The sequence below is a fragment of the Giraffa tippelskirchi genome, chromosome 9, assembly GCF_054371585.1.
Source record: "Giraffa tippelskirchi isolate mGirTip1 chromosome 9, T2T-mGirTip1v1.2.pri, whole genome shotgun sequence".
Classification (NCBI taxonomy): Eukaryota; Metazoa; Chordata; class Mammalia; order Artiodactyla; family Giraffidae; genus Giraffa; species Giraffa tippelskirchi.
The window spans coordinates 103,529,892-103,557,386 of NC_137283.1; the positions used below are offsets into that span (position 1 = coordinate 103,529,892).

At 37.3% G+C, this 27,495-nt stretch overlaps 1 protein-coding gene across 14 annotated transcripts in view; it reads left to right on the plus strand.

Annotated features, from left to right (window-relative positions):
- HS3ST5 (heparan sulfate-glucosamine 3-sulfotransferase 5) overlaps window positions 1-27,495 on the plus strand; it is a 189,341-nt gene that overhangs the window by 125,091 nt on the left and 36,755 nt on the right. The window lies entirely within an intron of this gene.

Sequence of the window (27,495 nt, forward strand, 5' to 3'; positions counted from 1 at the left end):
TAATCCACCAGCCTAGCAGGGTGCCTGAAATTCCTGAAGTAAATTGATGTCTTTGATCCCTGAGGGTTTTTCAGTTCTCTAGCAATCTCTTTTAAAATGGAATGTCCTAGGGATGAGTTTCATTTACATCATGTTCACCCAATAGAAATCAGTTCATGATAATAAAAGCTATTACCCTTTATTTAACCTGCACTACATCTCTGACTCTGTGCTAGTCTCCTGCAGTCTGTAGATACCTCACTGAATTCTCAGAATAATCCTGGGAGATGGATATTGTCATCCTCATATGACAGATGAATAAATGAGATCCAGAATGCTTGGATGACTCCCCCAAATTTACATAGCAAGTAACTAGAGAAATTTGTATTTTAATCCCAAATCTGCCTAGCTGTATAAAAGTGCCTTTAATCACTATAGTATACTACCCCTTACATGACCCTCTTCTAATAAGACTGGAACAGGAGGGATGAGAGATAGGGACACTCCCAACAGAAGCAGCTGGAGAAAGGAGTGAAATGGAACTTTTGGCATGTTTGTCTGGAGCTGATCTGAAGTACTACTTATGAATGACTCATTATGAAAAACTCATAAAGGCTCTCTGTTTTATTTTCTTCTTACTTTTTTTTAAAAAACATCTCCCTCTACACTAAATTCTTTGCTTGTGCAGAATGTGTATCTGGCACTTTTTTCTTGGTGTATCCAGGGAGTGTTTTTGAAATGTTGTTTATTACTAAATGCCCTAAGGAACTGATGATATTAATTGTAGTGAAGAAAGAACAAGAATATAAGATCCAAGCTGTTCTTTGATTAAAGTTTCTTAGGTAGAATTTTACCTCAGAGCTTTGTTGTTTTAATGGTCTCCTATAGGTATTTTCTGAAATTTCTCCGAGGACTTTGTCTCCTAGTTCCTTGTAACAGTGCCTGTCAGCTTCCATGCTGCATGTTTTTTACTTCAAAAGAAAACTGTGTTATTTGCCTATTTCTGCATTTTAGTGTGTCAAACAATGCCAAGTAGGCTACGGTGTATTGACAAGGAGTCAGCAGGAAAGGAAAGTCATGTAGTCATCAAGTTGATATATTTGAGGCTGTGTGGTCATTTCAGCCTTGCATCCACTAAGTACTCTCTCTGCACTGTGGGAATCGATTAATCAGAAGAAGCTCAATTTAGGGTCCCATTTCTGCTGTTTACTGTGTTAGTGCCTTAAATAGGAATATGTGGTGTAAGGTTCCATTATTGAAATAAAATTCTACCTAATAATCAGTTTCTTGAGAATCACCTTTGGGTAGATGATGCCAGATAGACAGTGTCTTTTAATCTTAACCAGTTTCATGAAATGGTAGAAAACTGGTTTTCTGGAATGTAGCTTTTTTGCTGAATCCAAATCAAAATTTATGTTTAAATCTATTTTTGACTCTTGAGAGTCCCTTGGACTGCAAGGAGATCCAACCAGTCCATCCTAAAGGAGATCAGTCCTGGGTGTTCATTGGAAGGACTGATGTTGAAGCTGAAACTCCAAATACTTTGGCCACCTCATGCGAAGAGTTGACTCATTGGAAAAGACCCTGATGCTGGGAAGGATTGAGGGCAGGAGGAGAAGGGGACGACAGAGGATGAGATGGCTGGATGGCATCACTGACTCGATGGACATGGGTTTGGATAAACTCCGGGAGTTGGTGATGGACAGGCAGACCTGGCGTGCTGCGATTCATGGAGTCGCAAAGAGTCGGACACGACTGAGCGACTGAACTGAACTGATCCTAAAATTTAATCTTCTCACTTTTAAATGACCTTTAGAATGCACCTTTAAAACTATATGCATTAAGAAGGGACTTTCTATTGAAAGACATAAAATTTTCAAGTTGTACATACTGTTCTCAGTTGAGGGGGACCCGTTGGATTGCTCTCGATACATGGTACTAGAAAAGCTAAAATACTAATTCTTTCTGAATATATTTCAACTTCAGCAGTGTTTTGTATTTTTAAAGGGAAAGAAAATAAAGTCATTTAATTCATTGTTACATTTTAAAAATTTCAGTAGAATATCACATTTTCCAGAGAAAAATCAATTACATTTTATTTACTTTCTCCAGACAGAGTTTAGTGCCAATCTCAGATATATAATCTTATATCCTGGCTGCCTCTCTTGAGAAATTTCTAGCAAAAGTAGCCAAACTAGCAAATTGCTTCTTGCCACACAACTGGAATCACCCCAAAGACCATGCTTTGAAATATTGCATCTTCCTTGCTCATTTTTAGGACGTTTTCCATACTACCATTGAGCAATTTTCTGGAGAGAAGTATACAAAATGATCCAAAACAATGTAAATCTGAAAATCAATTGTTGATTGTTAATAATATGGACCCTTTATCTTGTTAATAACATGGACCCTTTAACTTCTGAAGGAGGAGATACATTTCAATTCCATTGTCTCAAATGTACCAAAAAAGAAGGATAATAAAGTTAAATACTTTGTGTTGTTTCTCCTCCATTACCAGGATTTACTTTTCATCAGCTAGTACCACTAGACTTAAAAAAAGAGGGAATAGCTGATTTTGAACAGTTCTGGTTACCAAACAACTGAGCCATAGTAATGGAAAAATATAAGCCAGAATATTTTCAAAACTCATTTACCCAAACCTCATTATCAGTCTGATATAGGAAACAACCCACGTCTTTTAGTCGTGTTGTATGTGTGTGGGCACAGGGACTGGGTATGATTAGTTGAACTGCTTGAAGAATTAGGACTAGAGGCTGAGAGAAATGAAATTGATGACTCAACAACCAGAGCTTTCGGCCTTGCCCAACCTGCATCCTTGATGTCGTCTGCACTCTGGGTTTCTCCTTCCATCCAAGCTGGAGGCAGTTGTCACCTGTGCTGGGGTCTCTGGAGCTGGGACTGTCACAGGTAGCCAGCCCTAGTTGCACCATCAAGAAGGACAGAGTGTAAAGTATTAGGTCCTCAGTGGCAAAGTCAGTCAGAGAGAGAGCTGAACAAAAAAGCAAGGACAACAATTGGAAAACTCAAAGTTAAAGAGTTCAGAGAGCCTTCCAGAGGTAACTTGAGGCCAGAAGAGGCAGTTTTTCATGGCAGGTTCCCTCTTCCTGAAAGGGAACTGCTAGGGGCACAGCCAGGTTTCACCTTCACTTTAGAAAGTGGACGTGGTGGTGACTACAGTAAAGAAAAGAAGGGAGGCAGCTGCTATCCTTACATAATGCTTGAAAACAGAAATCCTGGGAGCAGCAAATTCTCCCTGGTGCATCTTAGTGGTTCACATGGTTGTAAAATCTTGAGAGGAGAAAAAAAACGATTTGGGGGACACCAAATATCAACAAATGCAAAGAGGTACTGAACTTCAAAAGGAAAATTTTGTATTTGCAAGTAAATGTGTTCCTTACAAATTACATGTGAGTAAGGATCCATGACCAAGGAAAGACCTATTTCTCTGGAGAAACGAGAGTTGGATTTCTGAGCTAGGTGTGAAGAAGGTCAAAGCCATGCATTAGCATGCCAAATGGTGTAGTGCACCTATATGCTAGTGGTAAAATGTTAATTGTGCTCAAAACTTAATTTAGCTGGAGAGGAGAACTTGTGCTAGTTAGAAACAAAAAATGGAATTTTAATGTCAGGCTAAAAATTTTGGATTTGATAATTAGACAACTATTCATTGATTTTTATTTTCCTTTTCTTGACACTTTTTGAAAAAAATTTTCTCTTGGGTATAAACCTTGTTCTGTTCACTTTTTTAAAGAAATCTTTCATTGCTTTCGGTTATTCAAAACTCTACGTTGAAGGAACATCAAGTCACTTGACTTTAGCTCAGTTTTCTCATCTCTATCGTTAAAGTCTTGGGCTAGAATATTTCTGAGACCTCTTCCAATTTATAATTGTGAGTATAGGCAGTGTCAAAAAAATTAAAAATTCTGTACAAAACCACTTGACACTGTAATAGGAAAAAATTGTTTTCACGTGCTTAATGCTGCTGCTGCTACTGCTAAGTCTCTTCAGTAGTGTCCAACTCTGGCTTAATGACTCAGTTTCTAAAATTAGATATCCTCACATTGAGAGTTCGGTGAATCAGATGTTACAGTCTTGTGTAAATGATGATAATATTATAACCTGTGACTCATCCCTGTTTCTTTACTTCTGTGACCCACACCTTATTGTTCAACACACACTCCTGCAAAAGTGGAAAATGTGTAGGTGGTGGAGGCCCAGCTGATGGTACGTATGATAATATTCTTATAACGTATTAACAAAAGTGTAGTTTAAATATCCTAGGTGATTTTCTTTTCCTTCCAAGCTCATGTTAACAAAGATTATCATGAGTTTAAAAGGGAAAATAATGAAAATAAAGCACATAGAGCTAAAGACATTACAAATATCTAATGCCACAGTCATTTCATACTAGATATGATTGACCATCATATTGAAAACTAAATATAAGCTACCATCCTACTGAAAAATTTCAGAGATTTTTTTCAGCTGGATGTAATAAATGCATGCTTTCTTTCTCGCTCCTCAGAATTCCCTCCCCAGGACTTGTGAACCATAGACCCACTTTATAAAGTTGGAGAGTGTGTTGTTCACAACTATGTCCCAGACCCAGACAATCTTCCCCAAAACAGTGACTCACTAAATGTGTGATGTATGACAGAAAGTTTTTGTGAAATGGTGAAATGTTTAAGCACAACCCCAAAGGTCAGGATGGCCTGGATCTTGCTAAAGTGACTCCTGAGGGCTCCAGACGGTGCTTTCCAGGTGACACTGATGGTAAACAACCTGCCTAACAATACAGGAGACATAAGAGATGTAGATTCGATCCCTGGGTTTGGGAAGATCCTTGAAAGTGGGCATAGCAACCCACTCCAGTATTCTTGCCAGAGGAGCCTGGTGGCCTACAGTCCATAGGGTCTCAAAGAGTCAGCCACGACTGAAGTGACCAAGGCACAATTCTAAGGGCCGGTCTGACATTCTGGAAACTATGGGTAGCAAGGCTAGCTAAGGAGAGTGGCAGAGGATCCCAGCTGGACCCTTTGTTTAGCATTGCACAAACTGGGCTCATCCTTGGGGATACGGGCTGATGGTGGGATTGGGCCAGGGGAAAACGTTCACATCTTTAAGAAGGGAAGCAAGGACAGAGAAAGCAGCCAGCCTTGGCATCTAGTCCCCAGGCGGGGCCCGAAACTAGACCCCAACTGAGAAGAAGATAGGATAAGCTGTCAGACTAAGATTTAAAGTTAGCAAACTTTTTTTTTTTCCAGCTGACTTCTTATTTACCACCTTCAAAATGTTATCTTTAACGTTTGCTGAAAATAAACAAATGTACAGGTAAATGGGGTCACAAAGAGTCGGACCCAACTGAGCAACCAATGCTTTCACAGATAAACAATAACTTTTTAAAAATAAGCATTCAGTTTCTTTCCAAAGATAGTGACAAATATCTTTAAGGAATGCTACTATAATAACCAAATATTGGAGGTAGGCTAAATATTCAAATCTAGTGCTTGGTTTATAAAAAAAAAAAAAGTGGAATAACCATGCACTAATACTATTGTTGTTTAGCCGCAAAGTCATGTCAGACTTTTTGTGACCTCATAAACTGTAGCCCGCCAGACTCTGTCCATGAAATTTACCGGAAAGAATACTGGAGTGGGTAGCCATTTCCTTCTGCATGGTATCTTCCTGACTCAAGGATCAAACCAGTGTCTCCTGCATTGGCAGGCAGATTCTTTACCACTGAGCTACCAGGGAAGCCCACACTAATACTATACAGCTATGTAAAATTATTTGTAAATCTTCTTTAACATGTTAACATGTTATTAAGTGAAAAAAATAAGGTAATAAGTAACTAGTATTGCACTTTTATAGGAAGAAAATTTAGTTTACTTACAAAGAAAATGGTTTAGAAAGATATAAGCCAAGATGTTACCAATAGTTTTTATTTCATAATTAGATTATATATGTAGATATATATATATATTTTTTGCTTACCTGGAACTCTTAATTTTTTGTAATGAACATGTATTACTTTTTAAATCAAGATAAGGAAACGAAAAAGTAAAAGAACCAACAGTAAATTGTTCCTTGATTACAGAAAAGCATCTGAGTGAAATGACTCATGTCTTTATAAGACCTGAGGAATGGGCTGCCACTCTGGTGTGTGTCTGTGTTTGCTGGAGTGAGCGTTACCACAGAAGCCTCCAATACAGAGCTTTCCGTTTGTGTTGTAGCTGAAAACTTAGAACACTGTTATGCAATACATAAACTGTAAGTCAGAGCAGTAATACAAAAATAAGAGCAGTTTTCCTTCCAGAAATCCAACTTAATTTAAAGTGACTGAATTCTGATTTATAAGCCCAGGGTACATTAGAGTTTGAATGCTTTTTGTTTCCTTTCAAATTTACATTAATATTTGGCTCAAGACTCATAGGGAAGCAATTCAGCACCATAGGTGCAGTTTTTCTTCCAGAATGCTAAAATCAGTTTAGCTGTTTGGATTGTAGTAAATGGTGAGCTGTAGTCTCAGATGCCAAGTCTTTCTCCAATTATAGATGTACATTACTGGGATTTCTGAGGGGGGACACTGTGAGAAACTTTCCTGTTGAATTCTTGGAATTCAAGTCCTGAAGAAAAAGAACTAAATGCTCCTTTAAGAAGTTTCTACCCTCAGCTATAAATTTATAAAACCAGCTTAATCATTGCTGATCTCTTTAAAGAACATTTTGTTATTTTATCTAAGAGTATTCCTTTTCCTGTGTTAAATTTGATTTCTAGACTCTTTTCTGAAAAGCAATTTAGTATTTTGCATGTGACTTACTAGAAAGATTTTCAAAATATGGCTTATAAGTCATTAATGTGCCATCAGTTTCTAAAATCATCTTTCAGTTGAACTACAAAAAAGAAAAAAGAGATTAAAATGTAATCACATAGAAAGGTAGTTTTTTCCCTGTGAGATGAATCCATTGTCCACTTATAGCACACACACATACACACACACACACACACACAAATTAACATTTCAAAAATGTAAAGAAGGTATCACATAATTTTAAAGTTAGGTATGAAAGGCATCAAGACATGGGTGAAAGAATACAGGTACTGAAATCACAGAAAGTTGATTTCAAGTCCTATTTTAGTCAGTCATTTTTATTTTTTAAATGTACAGCCAAATTATTGTATCTCCCTGAGTTTCAAAGTCTCCTGTTTAAAAGGACAATAACCCCTATGCAGCAGAGTTGTAAAAATTACGGGAAAAATTATGTTAAGTCCCTGTCATAATCACTAACAAATACTAAGTATGTAATAAATGCTAGCTGGGGGCTTTTTTGTTTGTTATCTCTTTGTTTCACTATACTGTAAGCTCCTTGAAAGCAGAACTGTATTCTCTTTTGACTCTCAACATTTTAACACAATTCCTCTCTCCTAGTAGTTGCTCAATAAACATTTGTTGAATTAATTAATGGAGTAATATAATATCCTGCAAGGACTGAGGGTTCCTACTCAGGATTGTGACCTTATTGGAATATAATATACTATCTTATGCCAGATTTCCAATTCCTCTTAAATTTTGATTTTGTTATCAAAATGTCTCCAAATCTTTTGTATTCACTTTTCTAGAAGCTGGAGTATATTTCCATATCCAGTGTTTCCTATTTTCATTGCTATTTTTTTCCCATGTTTTCCGTTACTTCCTTCACCTTAAGCAATTCTTCCTTAGTGAGACAATTTAATTCTAATTTACATTTCTTCTCTCTGCCTCTTCAGCTTTTGAAAAACCAGAATATTGCTTTTGAAAGGTAATTTTATTTTCTGGATAAGTCAAGAATTTTTCAGATTCTGTCATTTTATCACAACAAATATTCTTATAGAAGTATAGTTGATTTACAATGTTGTATTAGTTTCAGGTGTACAACATAGTGAGTCCATTGTGGGTTGTTTTTCTTTTTTTGCCAATTGTATTCCATTATAGGTTGTTACAAGATATTGGGTATAAATCCCTGTATTATACAGTAAATCCTTGTTACGTATTTATTTTATGTATAGTGTGTATATGTTAGTCACTCAGTCATGTCCAACTCTTTGTGACCCCATAGACTGTATAGCACGTCAGGCTCCTCTGTCCATTAAATTCTCCAGGCAAAAATACTGCAGTGGGTTGCCATTTCCTTCTCCAGGGGATATTCCTGACCCAGGGGATGAATCTGGGTCTCCTGCATTCCAGGCAGATTGTTTACCATCTCAGCCACCAGGGAAGCCCTTTATGTATAGTGGTTTGTGTCTATTAACCCCATACCCCTAATTTGACTCTCTCCCCTCTACCTCTCCCTTTTGGTAACCATAAGTTTCTTTTCTATGTCTGTGAGTCTGTTTCTATTTTGTGTAGATCCACTTGTTTTATTTTGTAGACTCCATATGTGAGTAATATCATATAGTATTTGTCTTTCTCTGTCTGACTTTATGGGCTTCCCCAGTGACTCAGCAGTAAAGCATCTGCCTGCAATACAGAAGCCTCAGGAGATGGGGATTTTATCCCTGGGTTGGGAAAATCCCCTGGAGGAGGGCATGGCAACCCACTTCAGTTTTCTTGCCTGGAGAATCCCCATGGACAGAGGAGCCTGACAGGCTACAGTACATATGGTCACAAAGAGTTGGACACGACTGAAGGAACTTAGCGTGCACACACACATGTCTGACTTTATTTCACTAAGTGTAATAGTCTCTAGGTCCATCCACATTGCTGCAGATGGCAATATTTCATTATTTTCATGGCTGAGTAATATTCCATTATATTTGTCTTAATCCAATCATTTGTGAATGGGCACTTGGGTTGCTTCCATGTCTTAGCTTTTGTAAACAGTACTGTAATGAACACTAAGATGCACAAACCTTTTTGAATTAATATTTTTGTTTTTCCTGGATATATTCTCAGGAGTGGAATTGCTAGATCATATGGTAGTTCTATTTTTAAGGAACCTCCATACTGTTTTCCACAGTGGCAGCACCAATTTACATTCCCACCAACAGTGTAGGAGAGTTATTTTTTCTCTACAACATGTGTTCTTTGTAGACTTTTTGATGATAGTCATTCTGACAGGTATGAGTGATAAATATCTGACTGTGGTTTTGATTAGCATTTCTCTAATAATTAACAATGTTGAGCATCTTTTCATGTGCCTGATAGCCATCTGTGTACCTTCTTTGAAAAAAAGTCTATTCATGTCTTCTGCCTGTTTTTTGATTGGGTTGTTTGTTTTCTTGCTGTTGAGTTGTGTGAGCTGTTTGTATATTTTGGGTATTAACTCCTTGTTGGTTGCATCATTCGCAAATATTTTCTCCACTCTGTAGCTTGTCTTTTTGTTTTGTGATGGTTTCCTTTGCTGTATAAAAGCTTTTCAGTTTATTTAGGTCCCATTTGTTAATTTTTCCTTGTATTTCTTTTGCCTTGGAAAACTGATCCAAGCAAATATTACTATGATTTATGTCAGAGTATTTCACCTATGTTCTCTTCTAGTTTGCTAATTTCGTGTCTTACTTTTAAACTATGAAAACTCAAAACCATTTTGAGTTTGTTATTATATGTGGTCTGAGGGAATGTTCTAATTTCACTATTTTATATATAGTTGTCCAGCTTTCACAGCACCACTTGTTAAAGAGACTTCCTTTTCTCCATTGTATACGCCTGCCTCCTTTGTCATAGATTAATTGGCCATAGGTCCATGAGTTTATTTCTGGGCTCCCTACAGAACAAAATTTTTGACATGTTGAAATGGGTAAAGCCTCCCAGTTGTGGTCTGACCACCATGCCAGTTTTACCACCTGTGTTAGGAAGACATTTGACTGATACATCCAGATAAGGTCACTTCTCGACTCCCCCATTTGCCTTCCCTCAGAGACAGTGCATTCTACTTTTCACTCTAGTGTGTGGACATCCTTTCCTATTCTTTGATAATCTCTTATTCCCTTCAGTGTATGTGTTCCTTTTGAACAAGGTGAACTGTATCGGTTAGGACACTATATATTATATTTTAGTTACAAACAACCTACAAATCTAAATGGTTTAAAATGAATTTTTTTGTCTCTCAAGATACATGCTCACCATGGGTTGGCACTCCTCTGTTCCACTGGGCCTCAGTTTAGTACCAGGAAAACAGACAAGATACTACCTGAAACAATAGCTACTGTGGCAAAAAGAGAAAGATCTGTGACACATCTCACACTAGCTCTTAAAGCTTTCACTTCGAAGCAACGTGTGTCATTTCTGCTCATATTTCAATGACCAGGGTAAGCTTTATATCATCCTGTCTTAAATGGAAATGGGTCAGTACCCTCCTACCACCTATCTAAAAGAACTAGAAATTACTGGCAAAGAGATTAATGCCTAAGATATATATCTTCCTACCTTTCTATATTTCACGTTAGTGTATGGTTAATAAGGTAAGCAAACTTGAAATTTTAAAATATGGAAGTAAATATGAGGTTCCACAGATGGGATAGGATCCATAACCAAAATGAATTGGTAGAAAGATATAAAAAATGGGAACAAGTGGTCAAGATAATAGTAAATAGTGGTAATAGTCCCATATAATTGCTTTATTATTTATATGCAGATTGTTTTTAATACAGTTAACTCCCATCCTTAAGAAATCAACCGTTTGAGAACAGTCTGCTAGAAAGAACATCAAACTCTTAAGACAAAACACAAATTTGCACTCCTGTTTCTTTTTTGTATGTCCTGCCTAACTATAAATCAACTTCTTTCTCTATATCATTTTTTCCACTGAAAATTGTGCCTAACCTTTTTGACATATGGGCATGGCTAAGTCAGCACAAAGTGTATACTTGCCTTCTTAGAACTTCAACAGTACCTAAAGGTCATCTGCCTTGAAGATGGGTTAAGTCTGGTTATAATACTGAAAACCCACAACTAGAGGAGTAAGAGAGTTCTCCTTGCCACAGAGAGAAGGCCCTGTGATTGTTAATGTCAGCATTAATTCCCTCTATGACCTGAGGCAAATCACTTAATTGCTAGCTGTCTTCCTTTTCTGGTCCAAGGATAATATTAACATACTCCTCTAGGTCTTTGTGAGGCATAATATATAGAATTGATTGCCAAGGCATTTTCAGAATATGAGACACTGTAGAGACATTCAGTGCGCTCTGAATTCCCATTCTTGCCAACAATTCCCCATCATAGAGGTGACTGTCTGGCCAGAGAGAGAAACGTCTGAGACCAGGCGTAGTTCTATAGGGCAGAGATGTCACTTTCTGAATTCCAAGTAGCAGAGTCAGGGATCTGTGTTGTGGTTTATATCTGGGCTAATGGATGTACTGATATTCCTCCTTTCTTCAGTATCCTAACCACTTAGCAGAGGAGATAAAATTCAAATTAGTCCTTTTTTGCCAAACATATTATCTCTAGGAAAAAGTTAGACTGGAGAGCTGGTTATAAGTAATACTGTGCTTTGGGTTTAGAGTGATGATATGTTTATTTGGCATTTAATTGTTTGCAAAGTGATTTCATAGAACATATAATCTTATTTGAGCCTTATCTTACCACTCTGTGAGATGAGCACCATCCTATATTACAGAAAAGCAGAATGAAACCCAAAAGATTTAGTCCATTGCCCAAAGTCACCATAAGAATAAATAAGCTCAAACCCAGATTTTCTGATTCTATATGGAATTAAGCTTTTATTCCATTGTTCCAGGCTGCCTCTGTGCTTTTGGCAGAGATAGGTGACACCCATCTATAAACCATAATCAGGTGGAACTAAGAAAGGGTAGGAAAAGGGGGGATTTATTGAACAAGTGGGGAGGAACTTATCATTTAAAGCCAATGACAAGATTCTTTTGCTTAGAAACTAAAAGGAACCAACAGTCGCTTTAAGGTTAATCTTAATATTCTGATGAATTAACATTAGTTTGGTTAACTAATCAGTTTTTCTCTACCAGAGCATTTAACCAGAATGAGGAGAGGGGAGATATTTTTAATTTCCAATAAAAATGATTGGAAACTTTATTTCTTAATGATGGTATTAGCCAATGACTCAGCTCCATCTTCCCCTTAAAAAATAATAGAAATAAGGAGAGTTGATTTTCATTCATTCATTATGCATTCATTTACTACTATTTGCCAAGAAGTTTTAGTTTAATGGGTAGTGAAAGTGGGAGAAAATAAGAAAACAGATAAAAATAAGAAAACAATGGATGGCACCAAACCCAGAAGGAAAGGTCAATAAAACTGCTTGAAAGAGGCAGCCATTAAGTTGAATTCAGCAGTTAGTTAACCTCACGATGGGAGAGTTGGTTGGGTCAGTGGTGGGGGAAATGGAGTTGTGGATATAAGAGCAGAAGTTTAAGTAGCTCTGCATGGTAAGAGGATGGCGGAGGAAGAGGGAAGTAGGCTAAGATTGGCTAGAGAGGTGAACAAATGTTCGACCTTGAAAGACCTGAACAGCTTGCTGAGAAATTTCAACTTTGTTCTTAATACTCTTGGAACCAGTGATGAATCTGACCAAATTAGAAACGTCTGTGGTGCAGATGGGTTAAGGAACTTGGTAGGTCTGTCAGCCAACTTGGAAACATTCAAAAAGGCTGTCAGTGAAATCCAAGCAAGAACCAACCAAGCAAAGAGAGGTCTTTGCTGCATATCATTTAGCTCATACATGGGCAAATCAGAGACTAGAACTCATGTCCTAAGTCCTAAGCTGCTGTTGTTTTCCCATCCCACAGTGCTTTCCTACCTTCGGCATTTTCTTTCTTTAGAGAATTCTATTCCTTTTGGAATGTGTGCTAGGATGCTAGAATGTTTTTTCAGGTAATCCCATTCTCTGCTAGAACTAAATATTTATCATGGTGATGTTAACGCTCAGACACTTCTCACTGGCAGTTCCATCAATGTGATACTATTTGGTTTTCTTCTGAGAATACTAAAGCTATTTTTACTTCTGTGGGTAAAAATAAAGATGCCCTAAATTTCTCCAGCTAAATACTTCAAACTTTAAGCTTTGAGTTTTCTTTATATTTTAGTTTGGAGAATAAAGTAAAGCAGTTATTTTATTTTATTCTTTAGTATCAAAAAATAGCGGCTCATTGTTAATGAGAATTGTAGGGCTGGTTTAACTGCAGTGATAAGTTCAAAGCATAAAAGATCATATATCAACATGACCTCACTAACCTTCTCTGTACTAAATGACAAACTGCTAGAAATAGCCTTTGGATCAGGTCACGGACACACTAAAATACTTACCCTTCACCACAGAACTCTGTTGAACTCTATCATTTACCACCTTCGATCACAGAAGCCTGCTTCAAGGCTAAACAGAATTTCAAACAAAGTATAAAAGGAGAGATAACTACCTTTGAATAGTTCAACATCTGATTTGATTGAGCATCTCTCTGAACTTTTGAAATAATGTGGGGAAAGATCACAACAGTTCCACTATGGTTTTTGCATTTATAGAAGGATTGTGCTATAAGGGGAAGAACAGGATTTTAGAGTCAGTGGATTCTTCCTGATGTCTCTACCTCACTTCCTGTACCATAAGAGGTTAATATTTTATCTTTGCTATCATGATGTTATTATTCTTTTCTGAACAGCAGAACCAGTCTCAACTAATAGTAAATTGGTTAAGCTTTTTATGAGAATAGTGTGATTCAACTGAGGGGTTCTACAATTGCCAGTTTCATGTTATACACACTTATTGCACATACTTCATCCCCATCTTCAAATAAATCCCATTATTCCTTGTTTTGAATGTGTCTCTAAGTGACTATCTTCAGGGAAATGATTATAGATTTTGTCATTCTTATATTCATGTATTATGTTCATGTATTTTTCATGTGTGGGAGAAATAAATATTTAGAAAGGCATGAAATCCTTAAACAAGTTGGTGAAAGTGTTTATTGCTCAGTCCTATTCGACTCTTTGTGACCCCATGGGCTGTAGCCCACCAGGCTCCTCTGTTCATGGGATTCTCCAGGCAAGAATACTAGAGTGGGTTGCCATTCCATTCTCCATGGGATCTTCGCAATCCAGGGCTCAAACCCAGGTTTCCCACATTGCAGGCAGATTCTTTACTGTCTGAGTCATCAGGGAAGTCTGTCAATAGGTAATTATGAGATTTCACATTATACACAGCATTTATGCATTTGACTTTCAGACAGGCACTGTGACTAACTGGAGCAACAAATGGAACCGTATAGACACCGTCCTCACATTTATAAAGCTTACAATGTAATAGCAAAGATGATTGGCTGAAAAAATGAATGATCTTTGTTTTCATATAATCTTTTAACACAAAAAGAGTATATTTTCCTAGGGCAGAGATAAATTACAACAAAAAACTGATTAATAGAATTTTATTTTATTTTTGTTTATTTTTTTTCTGTACACACTGAATACTTTTATTGTTTTAAACCAGCAACAAAAAGAACTGTCTCTTATAGTTTTAACTTTAGCTTCCTCCCTAAGGTTTTTGCCATCCCCTTAATATTAACCACTTCATTTATATATTATACTATGATTGATTCAGTCAAGAAAAGCAAAAATGAAAGCATGTCAGAAAAACACATGTATCACAACAAAATAGACTTATTACGTTCACACAATCAGATTTTCAAAAAGCAATCTTCTAAGTGAGAAAACGTGTAACTTTATATAATGCCAAATGATACATTGAAAGTTTACAACATTCCTGTTTGTGCAGCCCATGATATAGGAGATCAATTTATTATGGAGTTTCATTGCATCTTTAACAGTTAAGCCTTTAAATGGTCTCAATGGGTCTTCAACAGCTAAGCCTCTACTGAAAAGCTTTTAAGAGTTTATGTCATTACCATCAAAGAAACTTCAGTAACGTTCTATTTTGTAAATCAGAAAGGGGAATGATTATTCCTCTGCTCATGGCTAACATAACAGCATGATGGATAAGGTAGAATGTGGACATTGTTGTTAGGCATAGAGGAAAGGAAAGTCCCAGGAAGGTAAGTAACATTCCTAACTCCATTGAAAATCCATCAATGAGTCAAACTATTCATAGAAAACCTGCTATGTCCTTGGTACTGTAGTGATTTAAAGAACTATACATTGTTTCTACCATCAAGATTATTCCATTCTAATCTGAGAAATCAAACAATGCATAAGCAAAAAATGCAGAGACAGCCCCAAACCCATCACTGCAGTAGTAGAACAAAAATTAAGATACAAATGCCTACAGGTATAAGTTGTTCATTTGAGATACATGTTATTGTCATCAGTCCTGTCCCAGAATCAACAGGATAAAGGTGGGTGCTGCCACTGCCCGGACTGTTTTCTAATGATGCCAACTTTGGCCAGAACTATTGCAAGTCATAGGAATGCCATTTTCATACTACTTCCAAAGACAAGTAAATGATCACATGAAAAAGACTTTGGCTTGCCCAAATCTTCCTTCTACCAAGTTGACTCTGTAGTGGAATTTAGTATGTAAGAATTAGTCATAAAACTTCATTGAAAGAGTATATGCCTTGCATGTGTATTCTGATAGAGCCATGCAGACAATAAGTGAATAATGAAATGAATGCGTTTGGGTACTGATATATGTTATGAAGAAAGTTTTTTTTTTCTTTTTACCAGCAATGTAACATAACAACCTTAGGTTTGATTGGATAGGGTCATTGAAGCCTTATTAAAAGAGGTGACATCTGAATTGAGACATCAGTAAGGAGAAGACAGTTATCCAATCAATGAAGTGGAGGAAGATCAATTCAAGCAAAAGCAAAGGCCCTGAAGCAGGAACAGATTGTTTATTTTGTGAAACAGAAGACAAAAGAGAGGAGAAGAAGGTCAGCATGACTAAAGTAAACAGAAAGAGGAGTTGTAGAAAGTGAGATGGAAAAGTAGACATGTCCGATGATATACATTTTTATAGCCTATAGTAGAGCCTTGAATTTTTACTTTTGAAGTGGAGAGATTTTTGAAGATGGTAAGTCAGGAAGTAGTTAAATCTAAGCTTCACTTTAGAAAACAATCCCTAAGTCTGTGAGTAGTAGAAAGTGAAGACAGGGTTGTTATAGCCTGCATCCAGGTGAGTGATAATGGGGAAACTGAACTGAGCCTTAACAGTAGAAATGAGAGAAGCCACTGGACCTAGGACATACAAAAATTACTTGTACATTTGGAAGTGGCATGTGAGTGAAAAAAGTGCAATTAAGACTTCTACATGTTTTCCCTGAGCTGAGTTAATGCTCTTGCCATTAGGATGGTCACTGAAAAGCTAAGACGGAAGGGATCTAGGGTTCAGTAGAAGAGATAAGCTTTCAATTGGCTCACAGACAGTTCATCTACTACAGGTGGAAGGCAGGATGCATATGCACTGAGTTGCAATAGCAATGAAAGCAGATTAGAAAAATGGTGGAAAGATGCTGTATTACCCTAACTGTAATCAGTTTTCTATGAGGAAATAAGCACTAGCTGAGAGTAAATTGAAGAAAGGTAGTGTCAGAGATCTGAGGAAAGCAAAGGTAAGAAATAATCACCTTGGAAAGGGAGAAAGTGAATTTGTAAAAAAGAGATTGTGCTAAGATTGATTGGAAATATCAAGAGGTCAATTTGATATGTCATCATATTTGAAGGGAGGGCAGTTAGCAAGGTTGTGTAATTATTCCAGTGATCAGCTCTGTGGGTGCTGGCCAGCAGTATGTAGATCATTGGGTTTAACTGTGGGTATTAGTTTGCTATTGCTGCTCTAACATACCACAAAAAACGCAGTTATTATCTTATTTTGCTTGAGGTACAAAAATGTATCAAAATGGGTCCAATATGGGTCTCATTTGGCTAAATTTGAGGTGTCCACAAGACTGCATGCCTTCTGGAGACTCCAGGGGAGAATCCATTTCTTTGCCTTTTGCAGCTTCTAGAGTGCATTTCTTGGCTCACTGCTCCCTTCCTTCTTTAAAGCCAACATCCAACTGGTCAGTTTCTCATGCTCCCAACTCTCTGCTTCTCCCTCTCTGCCTCGGTGTGCCTACCCAGATAATGTAGGATGAGCCCCCATCTCAAGTTCCACTATTAGCAGCATTCATTCCATCTGCAACTTTGCCATACACTCTCACATATTCACACCTTCAGGGATTAGGTTGTAGATATCTTTGGGGAGTGATTATTCCGCCTAACACTGTATCAGTCTGTTTAGGCTGCCATTATAAAGAACCATAGACTGAATGGCTTAAACAACAGAAATTTACTTCTCACAGTGCTGGAAGCTGAAAGTCTGAGGTCAGAGTGCCAGTATGGTCAGTTTCTGGTGAGAACAATCTTCCTGGCTTACAAATAGCTGCCTTCTCACTGTGTTTTCATGTGGCAGATTGAGAGAAAAAGAGAGTAACAGAGAGGAGTAGCAGGTAGGGAGCTTTGATGTTTCTTATAAAAACACTGATATGTGGGTTCAGGGCCCCACCCTTATGACCACACTTATCCTTGATTACCTCCTTATGGGCACTGTCCCCACTATAGTCACATTAGGGTTAGAACTTCAAAGGATGAATTTGTATGAGAGGAACACAATTCAGTCTATCACATACTCCATGATTGGAGTTTTGACAGGTGAAGTATAATGAATAAAAGGGAGGTGGTGAGAAACTTGAGTGTCTTCAAGGAATAGTTATAGAGCTGAACCATAGAATCCAAACTGCAAGTATAGAGTGAGAATGTGAGAAGGCTGGTTAGAAGGACTCAAAATTGTAATTTCTGGTAGTGATGGATCTCAATAAGTTCAGGAAGTTTCTAGAGTAAGAAGACTAGAATCAGTAAGCTGGAAGAATAGGAGGTGATAGTTAGAGGTCAGGAGATTTTAAAATGGGGTTTCAGAGGCTTGGAGTTATTGGAAATGACAAGATTTAAGAGTTTTGAAACTGAACACAAATAAACTAATAACAAGTCATCTTCGTCCAAAGTAAGTCAGATACCTACTGTTGACCTCACAGAGATAGTATGGTTCCAGGGTCTTTTTTTTAAAGAATGAGTGCAGTATATCCATTTTGAAAAGTTTGCCATTCTGTTCCTGGTCCCTAGACGTGTCTGGAGGAAGGCCTTCCTCCAGCCTGAGCTGGGTGGGAGTGAGGAGAAAAGTGCATGGACATGGATTTCTATCACCCAGGGAATCAGGACCCAGAAGACCTATGTTCTGGGCGGGGGAGGATGTCCAGTCTATTCAGGGGCTAGTAAATGACTTAGAAAATTATGTGTAATTTTCTAAGAAAATGCCATTCTCACATGTCTCTGCTCCCACGAAAGTTGGCAGTGTTATTTGGGATGTCTTCTATGGTACCTAGGGAACATTTTGTACCTAATTTGCTAAGGATATTTCTATTTTGAACTTAAAACTGTTGCATGCTTTATTTTGCAATACAAATATGGGTCATCTCATTGCAGTGTTCATTGAAAGATTCTCTCTAGTGTACTATGCCCAGAAAGCATTGAATTAGTTCTGCTCTATTGAAATCAGTACAAAATTGTCTAAGGAGTGCACAGCTTTCCTGTCGCATTATTAAAATATCATTATTTTCTTCCAGGTCTATGCATATAATTTTTTCTAAAGCATTATAAAATGACAGCTTAGTGAAAACAAGAGGCCAGGTCTGCATGTTCTCTGTAATTGGAGGGTGAATATGAGTTGGATGAGAAATCTACTGGATAAAATTAGAAAATAAATGGAATGGTACCTTATGTATTCTGAGGTAAATAATTAATTAATTATTGTAATTACTGCAATCATATGATTAGAAAATAAAGACTTGCCTTGTGCCTTTGGAGAGAGTTTAGAAACAAGTTTTTGACTTTTTAACTAGTTAGAAACTAGTAAACATCATGCATCTTTTAAATATATTACTAAAATCACAGATACCAGTACATTATGGAATATACAAATACAAGTTTCAGTTTTAAAGAAATTAATATGATTATTTTCACGACACTTCTAATAGGCTCATGTCTCATCCTACCTCATGTCCTTTTTTCATTCTCTCATATCCACCCTTCCTCATTTCCTGCAGCTTTTCAATTTTCTGAACATCCTGTGAAGCCCAGCTTTTTCCATAGAGATTTGTTTGACCCCAAGACCCCCACACTGCTCATTTCTGGCTTCCCTTTGGCCTGGGGTTAGTACCACTGTTCCCAAGCCAAATTGTCTCTGTTGACTAGTCTTAACATTTTACAATTTAACGTCCATAAGGACAAATTAAATCCTACAAAACCATCCTGGCCCTGGGCACAGAGTCAGGCTCAAAAGCATGTTTAATGATTCAGTGAATAACTGATGCATGCCTCAACTCCCACCCTGTCTCAGCCACTCCAGCCACCAGCTTGAGATTCACTTGGTGATGTCTGTGGTGACAGAGCAGGGGAAAAAACGATGTATAGACTCTAGGCCACAGTTTTAGGTTTCATAAACAATTTTATTTACTTTTAGACATAGTAAAGTAGTCTAGTGGAAAAACAACACAGCTCTTCAATAAGCACTTATCTAGCAAGAGGTCATTGTGTAACAGGGTCAATGTTCTATATGTGTATGGGTACACATGTAAATGGTATCACTATAGCGCACTGTTTCCAAGTCCCTGCCCTCAAGAAGCTGATGATAATCCTGGCTTGAGGAAAGACATAGCATGTTGAGAGAAATTTTTGCTTATGCTTTCTATAATTCCTACTAAAATGTAAACATCATGAGGGCTTAGAATGCTATATATTGTTCACTGTTGTAGCCTTAATAACTAACAGAAAACCTGTACACAGTAGTCACTAAATACAGTTAAGTTAATGCCAGATTGCTCTTTAACATACAGGAGACTGGGGGTGAGAGGAAGGTCAGTCAGTACTGTCCAAGACTGCAAAGGCAGCACGTGCGGCTCTAACCCAATGCATTATCAAAATTACTGAATCAGCAGCAGCCATGGATGCCTTCCTCAGAGAGAAGGGAGCTACAAGGTCCAGAGATATCCAGTAAAACCAGGAATCAAGACCTGGATGACAGGGAGGGAAAGAGAGGTATACCACAGTGGGAGAGTTGATGCCCATTCGAACCAAGTCTCAATTAAGGCTGGCCCTGGATTTTTTCCAGGGAAGTCTATTTAATCCCTGGGCTTCCCTCGTGGCTCAGACAGTAAAAAAATCTGCCTTGTGATGTTGGACACCCGGGTTTGATCCCCAAGTCGGGGAGATCCCCTGGAGAAGGGAATGGCTACCCACTCCAGTATCCTTGCCCAGAGATTTCCATGGACAGAGGAGCCTGGTGGGCTTCAGTCCATGGGGTCACAAAGAATCGGACACAACTGAGCAACTAACACACACACATACATTTAATCCCCGGTTCCCCTAGATAGGCAGGTGAAGGTGATGTTACTCCTTCAAAACTGGCTCCTGAACAGGTGTCAGAGGGGATCTATAGGTAGAGCCTCTAGAGGATTTCACTCTGAGTAAAACAAGGAACACTTAATGATCAGCAATTTCATCTCTTGATGTGAAAAAGTAACATATACATACAGATAGACAGACATCTTCCACTTAAACATCTAATAGATAAAAGGATCAGTTCACTTAGGAGATAAGTACAGGAATACTGTATACATAATTAGTAGCTTTAATGAAGTATAATTGACATATAATAAACTGCACATATTTTAAGTGTACAATTAGATGTTTAATATATGTCTATACCTGTGAAGGGGCTTCCCTGGTAGCTCAGCAGTAAAGAATCCGCCTATCAATGCAAGAGACCTGGTTTTGACCCCTGGGTCAGGAAGATCCCCTGAAGAAGGGAATGGCAACCCACTCCAGTATTCTTGCCTGGGAAACCCCATGGACAGAGGAATCTGATGGAATGCAGTCTATGGGGTCACCAAAGAGTCAGACAGGATTTAGCTACTAAAACAACAACAACAGCATCACAATCAAGAAAGTGAATATACCCAGCGTGCACCCCCCAAAAAAAGGTGTGTATATATATATATATATTCATGTGTCTTTGTAATCCCTTTGTGCCAGTTACCTCTCAGCTCTGAATGCATTGCCTGCTAGATGAAAATGAACATGTGTCAGTAGAGGACGCTGGAGAGGTGTCACAGGAGGAAAAAGGTTTGCTTCTATGTTCTGTTGCATGCTGTGGGCAGGCTTCTACAGCACGTGCAAAGTCAGGCTTCTGCAGTGCCTAGCAGCCCCTGTGGCCAGAAGCTTCCCCCAGCGCTCCCTCAGGCACTTTCACAGCTGAGTCCTGCAGTGAGACATTTCTAGGAAACAGCTCCCCTGGCGCTGTACACAATGGATCTCTGGCAAGTTGCACCAGCACTGCACTACAGCAACTTGCTTTGTTATCCAGTGAGCCAAAGTTGCACCCTTTCCAAGAAGGTCCATGTCTCGACCTGGAGGAGGGGAGGTGGCAGCGGGCCTTTACTCAGATGCTCTATCTCAGCACTCGGAGTGATACGCGCTTGATCTTAGCCAAGAGGTAGAGAAGCGGTATAGATAGCTGCTTCTATGTCGCTATTGCTATCGAGTCCTCGTTAACCTCTTACTAGCCAACATTGTGGAGAAGGAAATGGCAACCCACTCCAGTGTTCTTGCCTGGAGAATTCCAGGGACGGGGGAGCCTGGGCCACCTCTATGGGGTCGCACAGTCGGACACGACTGAAGCGACGTAGCAGTAGCAGCCAACATTTGGTTACTCCAATCTTCTGGTATAATTAATAATTCTATGCATTAAACTTTCTCTGTTTGAATTACTGTGCTCTTTCCTTCTCTTGAGTAGACCCAGACTGAGTATCAGTCTATCTCACTTTCTATCTATACCTTCCTGTATATCTATATGACTATTACCCTCCTAACCACTCCATTTCACTACTCCTCCCTCAACCCAGGCAAATGCTGATCTACTTTCTGTCACTATAGATTAGAATTCATTTTCTAGAATTCTGTATAGAAACCTAAAGATTTTCTCATATGTTTTCTCTGTAAATTTTGTAATTTTAGATTGTACATTAGGTCTGAGATCCATTTTAAGTTAATATTTGTATATGGTGCAAGATATGGAGCCAAGTTCTTTTTTGAATATAGATATCCAGTTGTTCCAGCTGAAAAATGATTTTTTTTTTTTTTTACTTACTGAAGCAATTGTCCATATACATGTGGGTTTATTTCTGGACTCTTCTGCTCTATTGCTCTATTTGTCCATCCTTATACCAATGCCACACTGAGTTAACATAGCCCTAGGATGAGCCTTGAAATCAGGTAATATTAATCCTTCAACTTGGTTCTTATTTTTCACATTTTCTTTGGTTACTGTAAGCATTGTGAGTTTTGGTATGAGTTTTAGAATTCCCTTGGAAATTTCTACCAAAAAAAAAGCATACTGAGATTTTGATTGGGATTAGGTTGAATTCATAAATCAATTAAGGAGAATTGGAAGCTTCACAATATTGGGTTTTCCACCATGAACAAGGTATACCTCCCCATTTGTTATTGAGTCCTCTTTAATTTTCTTGAGCATTATAATTTTGGTGTACAGGTTTGCATATCTTTTGTCAAGTTTATTTTCTAAATATTACATGAGTTTGGTATTGTAATGGCATTGAATTTTTTATTGATCATTGCTAGTATAAAGAAATACAATGGATTTTTATAAGTTGAACTTGTGTTCTGCAACCTAAATTCATTTATTCTAGTAGCCTTTTTTATAAATTCCATCAATCTTCCTCTGCAGATAATCATGTCATCTGTGAAAAAAGACAGTTTTACCTCTACCTTTTCAATCTGTCTCTTCTTTTCTTGCCTAATTGGAATGGCCAGATTCCTATACAATGATGAATAGAAATGGTGAGGACAGACTTCCTTGTCTTGTTCTTGATTTGGGGGTAAGGAGAAAGCATTAAATATTTCATCATAAAGTGTAATGTTAGCTGAAGGTTTTCATAGATAAACTTTATCAGGTTGAGAAAATTCCCTTCAATTCCTTATTTGCTGAGAGTTTTCATCAGAAACAGACATTGGAGTTTTTCAAATGCCTTTATAGCATCTACTGAGGTAATCATATGTATTTTCTTTTTTAGTCTATTAATATGTAGTTATATTATTTGATTTTAAAATGTTAAACCAATCTATAATTCTTGGGATAAACCTCATTTGATTGTGATGCATTTTTTAAATGTTTTTCTATTTTTCTTCTCAAAAAGGCAGGAACTAAAATTCATGGGGAGTAAAAAAAAACTAGGAAAATATAACATTTCCTTCTTAATTCATTACTGAGTTTTAGTCACTAATTTGAGCATTAGGGAAGATTATAACCTATGTTTGCTCCTCATTGCCTCTCAATATAATTTCTAACACAAGTCTTTTTGTGCCATTTCTAAGATGTGTTTAATGGAATTCTTTTTAATATGCCATCTGCTGGTCTTCTTATTTTAACACAACTAACAGAGACTAAGATTTGGTAAAATGCATAACAACCTTACAGAATTTATATCTTAGTTGGTAACTTTTCTCCAACAGAAATAATATTCAGTAGTTTTTCCTCATAATTTTCTAGAAATAAATGATTGTATAGTTTCTCAGAACCTTATCTTGATTTACAATTTTTGCATTGTATTTGACATTTCATAATTACCATGAACAACTGAATTCTTCTATAAGCTTCAGTTGTATTCAGTCATAAACTGCAAGTCTAACTAGCAAGGAATTTTTGTCAAAAGAGAAATTTTAACTCCGCCCTGAATATTCTCCTGTATTATTTGGACACCACTTCTGGGCAGTCATTTTACCTGTAGCCATCACAAATCAGGACATCATTTTTAATATTTTTTATTTATTTATTCATTGGAGGGGAGCATGCCATGTGGCAGGCAAGATTCTAGCTCCTGACCAGGGATGTAACCTGTGCCCCCTGCAATGAGAGCACAAAGTCTTAACCAGTGGACCACCAGGGAAATCCCAGGACATCACTTTTATGTACTGCATACAAGAGGGAGTTCTAGATGATATGTTAAAGAGTATGGATATCTATCTAATATATTAGTTTTACTCGATACTGTTATTTATGGAAAATACAAATAGAACATATAATGAGTGGCGAGGAGTACATGTCTTTCATTTAAGTCTTTTTGTTTTTGTTGTTTATTCAGTTGAAAGAGAATTTATGGAATGCTAGCTCAACACAGAGTTCTTAATAGTATTTCTTAATTTGTTATCCCTCTACTAAATGATGGTATTTTATCATTTTATTCAATAGGTCTATTTTAACAGAGAGATGGCTACTCTTAGATTAGTCATATGATGAATGATAATGTAATTTGTTTCATTCAAGTAGGGAGAGTTCTTGCATTTCTGGGAATCCCATTATCCTTAAAACTTTGCCCTATTTTCATCTTTTCTTGAAATTATCTCCTTAGCTTAATTACAAGTGTAGTGTTTTCCCACAAGCAATGTAATATCCACTTACCCTAAACACCCCAAAGTCAAGAAAATTTAGTGTTAAGTAAAATTGATTCATTCTGTTTGGATCGAAAGCAACATTACAGCTTACTGGTTAATCAATGTAAATTTTGCTAATGTCAAAAGGAGTCAAGTCCATTGTAAAAGAACACGTGTGCAACCTATTTCATGAAACTGTATCTTCCATGCACTGTTAATTGGACCTCACTAATATAGTTTTGTGAGACAAAAAGGAATATTTCATCAAAATATTCTACTTGTTTTGCATGACATGTGTCCAGATAATGAAAGAGATGTGTGCTATATTGTGTAGAAACATTTGTTGACATAGCAAACTGCCTGAGCTGTTTGTGTCAAAAGCTGGTCAGCTAGTGATTATAGCAAATGTATAGAGTTCATCCTAAGCAAAATCAGAATAATAATGATCAAACCAATGGGTCCACACTCTTCACCAAATTTAATTCTTGAAAATTGTTTCTAAGCTGACAGCAATACTTCTCCACAGGGGTATTATGTTACTGTGGTTCCATTTCCTGATTGAATGAATATGAATAAAAAATATAAGCAATATGATATCATAATAGCAAAGATACAGCAAATATAAATTTTGTTCAGATCACATAGGAAAATGATGCTGCCCTTTGTATACAACAGAACAAATGGACTAATTATGAATCCCTCAAGGAGGTTAAAAGTCATACTTCACAGTACCAAACAGTACAACTCTACTATGTGGTAATCAACCTAAAGTAGGGTACTGTCTAAAACAAGCTTTAGTTAAAATTTTACTAAAATTTATTTGGCTTAAAATTTAGGAGAACATTTGAGAAATTTTGTGGCTTTGTCAACTCTCCTAAAGCTATCCATCGACATTTGGGGGTCTGCTTTCTTTTTCCTAGTGTATTTTCCCTTTTGCTAAGTAAAAGTTTTCATTCGTAATTATTTTGTTGACCTCAAAATCAAAATCATTGGCCTCAACATAGCGAGCCACATAATGAGCTATGAGAGTAGTTTATTCTTCATTGAGGCCACAAAAAAAATTCACCAGGTCATCATCACAATCTTTTTTTTTTCCCTTTTTCCACAGAGCTTTGAAAGTGCTCTGAGGAAATACCAAGACAAGAGATATTACTGAGCACAAACCAAGCACTTGCTCCAAAATCTGTCCAAGTTTTAAGTGAATGGATAAAGAGTGTCCAAAACTGAAGTTTTAATTGAGCTTGAATTGAGGAGCATGATATTCAAGCCACAAGAAGGAGTCTTGTGACATACACTTAGTCCTTGGGTAACTTGGACCAAAGATATTCTTCTTTTCCTTTGCATTTTGTCCCACATACTAGTTATTTAAAACTTTCTGAGGAGAAGTAAAAAAAAAAAAAATCAGGTGAGCCTTCAGGAAGCTGCATTAACTTTTCTAGACCAGCACCTGCATATTTCATGCCTAACAGATAGCTGGACAAAACCTAGTGAAGTGCCAGAATAAAATCAGCTATGCCCACGTGGTGCCAAAAGTAGTTTTTGAGATGAGGTTAAGTGTAGGATTCTGCAAGGTCCAAGAGAGTCTAGGAAACTAGGGCTGGTCCTGGAAAACCTCGAAACTGAATAGATTTGAAAAAAATACAAGAGCAAGATGGCTGTTGGGGACCTGAACAGGGGTACGAAGCACCACTGACGTAAGCACATACTGATTCTTAGAAAAGGAGATGATGAATGTGGACTTGTCTCTCTGAAAATACAACTTTAACCTATAATTAGTCAACAGGTGTGAAAGGTCTTTTGGGAAATCTGAATGCACACAGTACCCTAGCTGTTGGTATTTTTATCTACACCACACAGTCTAGGTAGCAGAGGAAATGAGTTCAATTCCAAGCTCTGTCACTTGCGTGTCATAGGATTTTTATAGCTTATAAAAATCCCTGTTGTTTAAACACTTTCAAAATGAAAGTCAATACTTTTCCCTTTTGGATCGCAGGATCATTTTAAGTATCAAATGAGATATAATATCTAGGAGTGCTTTGAAAATTAGAGCACTAGATAAGATGTTACAAATATAGTCAATCAACAAGTAAGGAATTGCTGACTGTTTTCCAAAGTCAGCTGAACTCTTAAGAGCTGTGGTTCTCAAAGTTCAACCATTTGTAGTCAGTTTCCATAAGTTTTCCCATATCCTACCACCTATACTATTATTTACTTAATATTTTTTCAATAAATTAGCTCACATTTTTTTCTTTTGTGTGTACTGAAATGTCACCTTAAAGTAATATTCATAAAATCAGAGGCTGAAGTGATTCTTATATAATTGCAATACATATTAAATGTACACTTTTTAAAATTCTTTTAAGTTCTCTATATCATGCTTCAGTAAATATTGCTAAAGATGAGTGCCTTAAAATTCAGGCAAGTAGTTGAAACTGAACAGAGTCAGAAATGGAAGACATCAAAGGTTTTGGCAATTATTTTATCCTTTTTCAGATATAATCACTCTTCTCCCAAAGCGTGCACTACTGCTTTTTAACTTTAGATGACTTGGAATTTTATTATGAAATGCCTTTATAATAACAAGTCATCTGGAACTATGGAGTCCCAAGAAAAATGTGCATTTGGGGCTTTAAAAACCTGTCTTGGTCCAGCAACTTCTGTTTACCAGGGCAAATACACACTGGCACATGCTGCAGTTCATACAGGGGGACTTTTCTGAAATGCATGTTTGTGAAGCCAGATTTTAAATTTCTTATACAGTCATAGTTGTGGCTTGACATGTTGGCATTATGATGTAATTTTAATGATAGAGTTTGAAACAAGGCTATATTGTGTGACTTTTTGGCACAAGCATTCAATCCAATAAATTGAGCATTCTAAAAGGAGAAACAAAGACCATGTAAATCCCTTCAGACCAGAGTGCCTCACTCTTGCTTCCTAGGGTATAATTACTGCCATCAAGGTTTATTACCACTTTTCAAGTTTCCCAGGTCTGCCCCTCCTCCATCACTGCATGATTCTTTCTAGGACCTAAGGCAGATGGGACCCATCACGGTCAT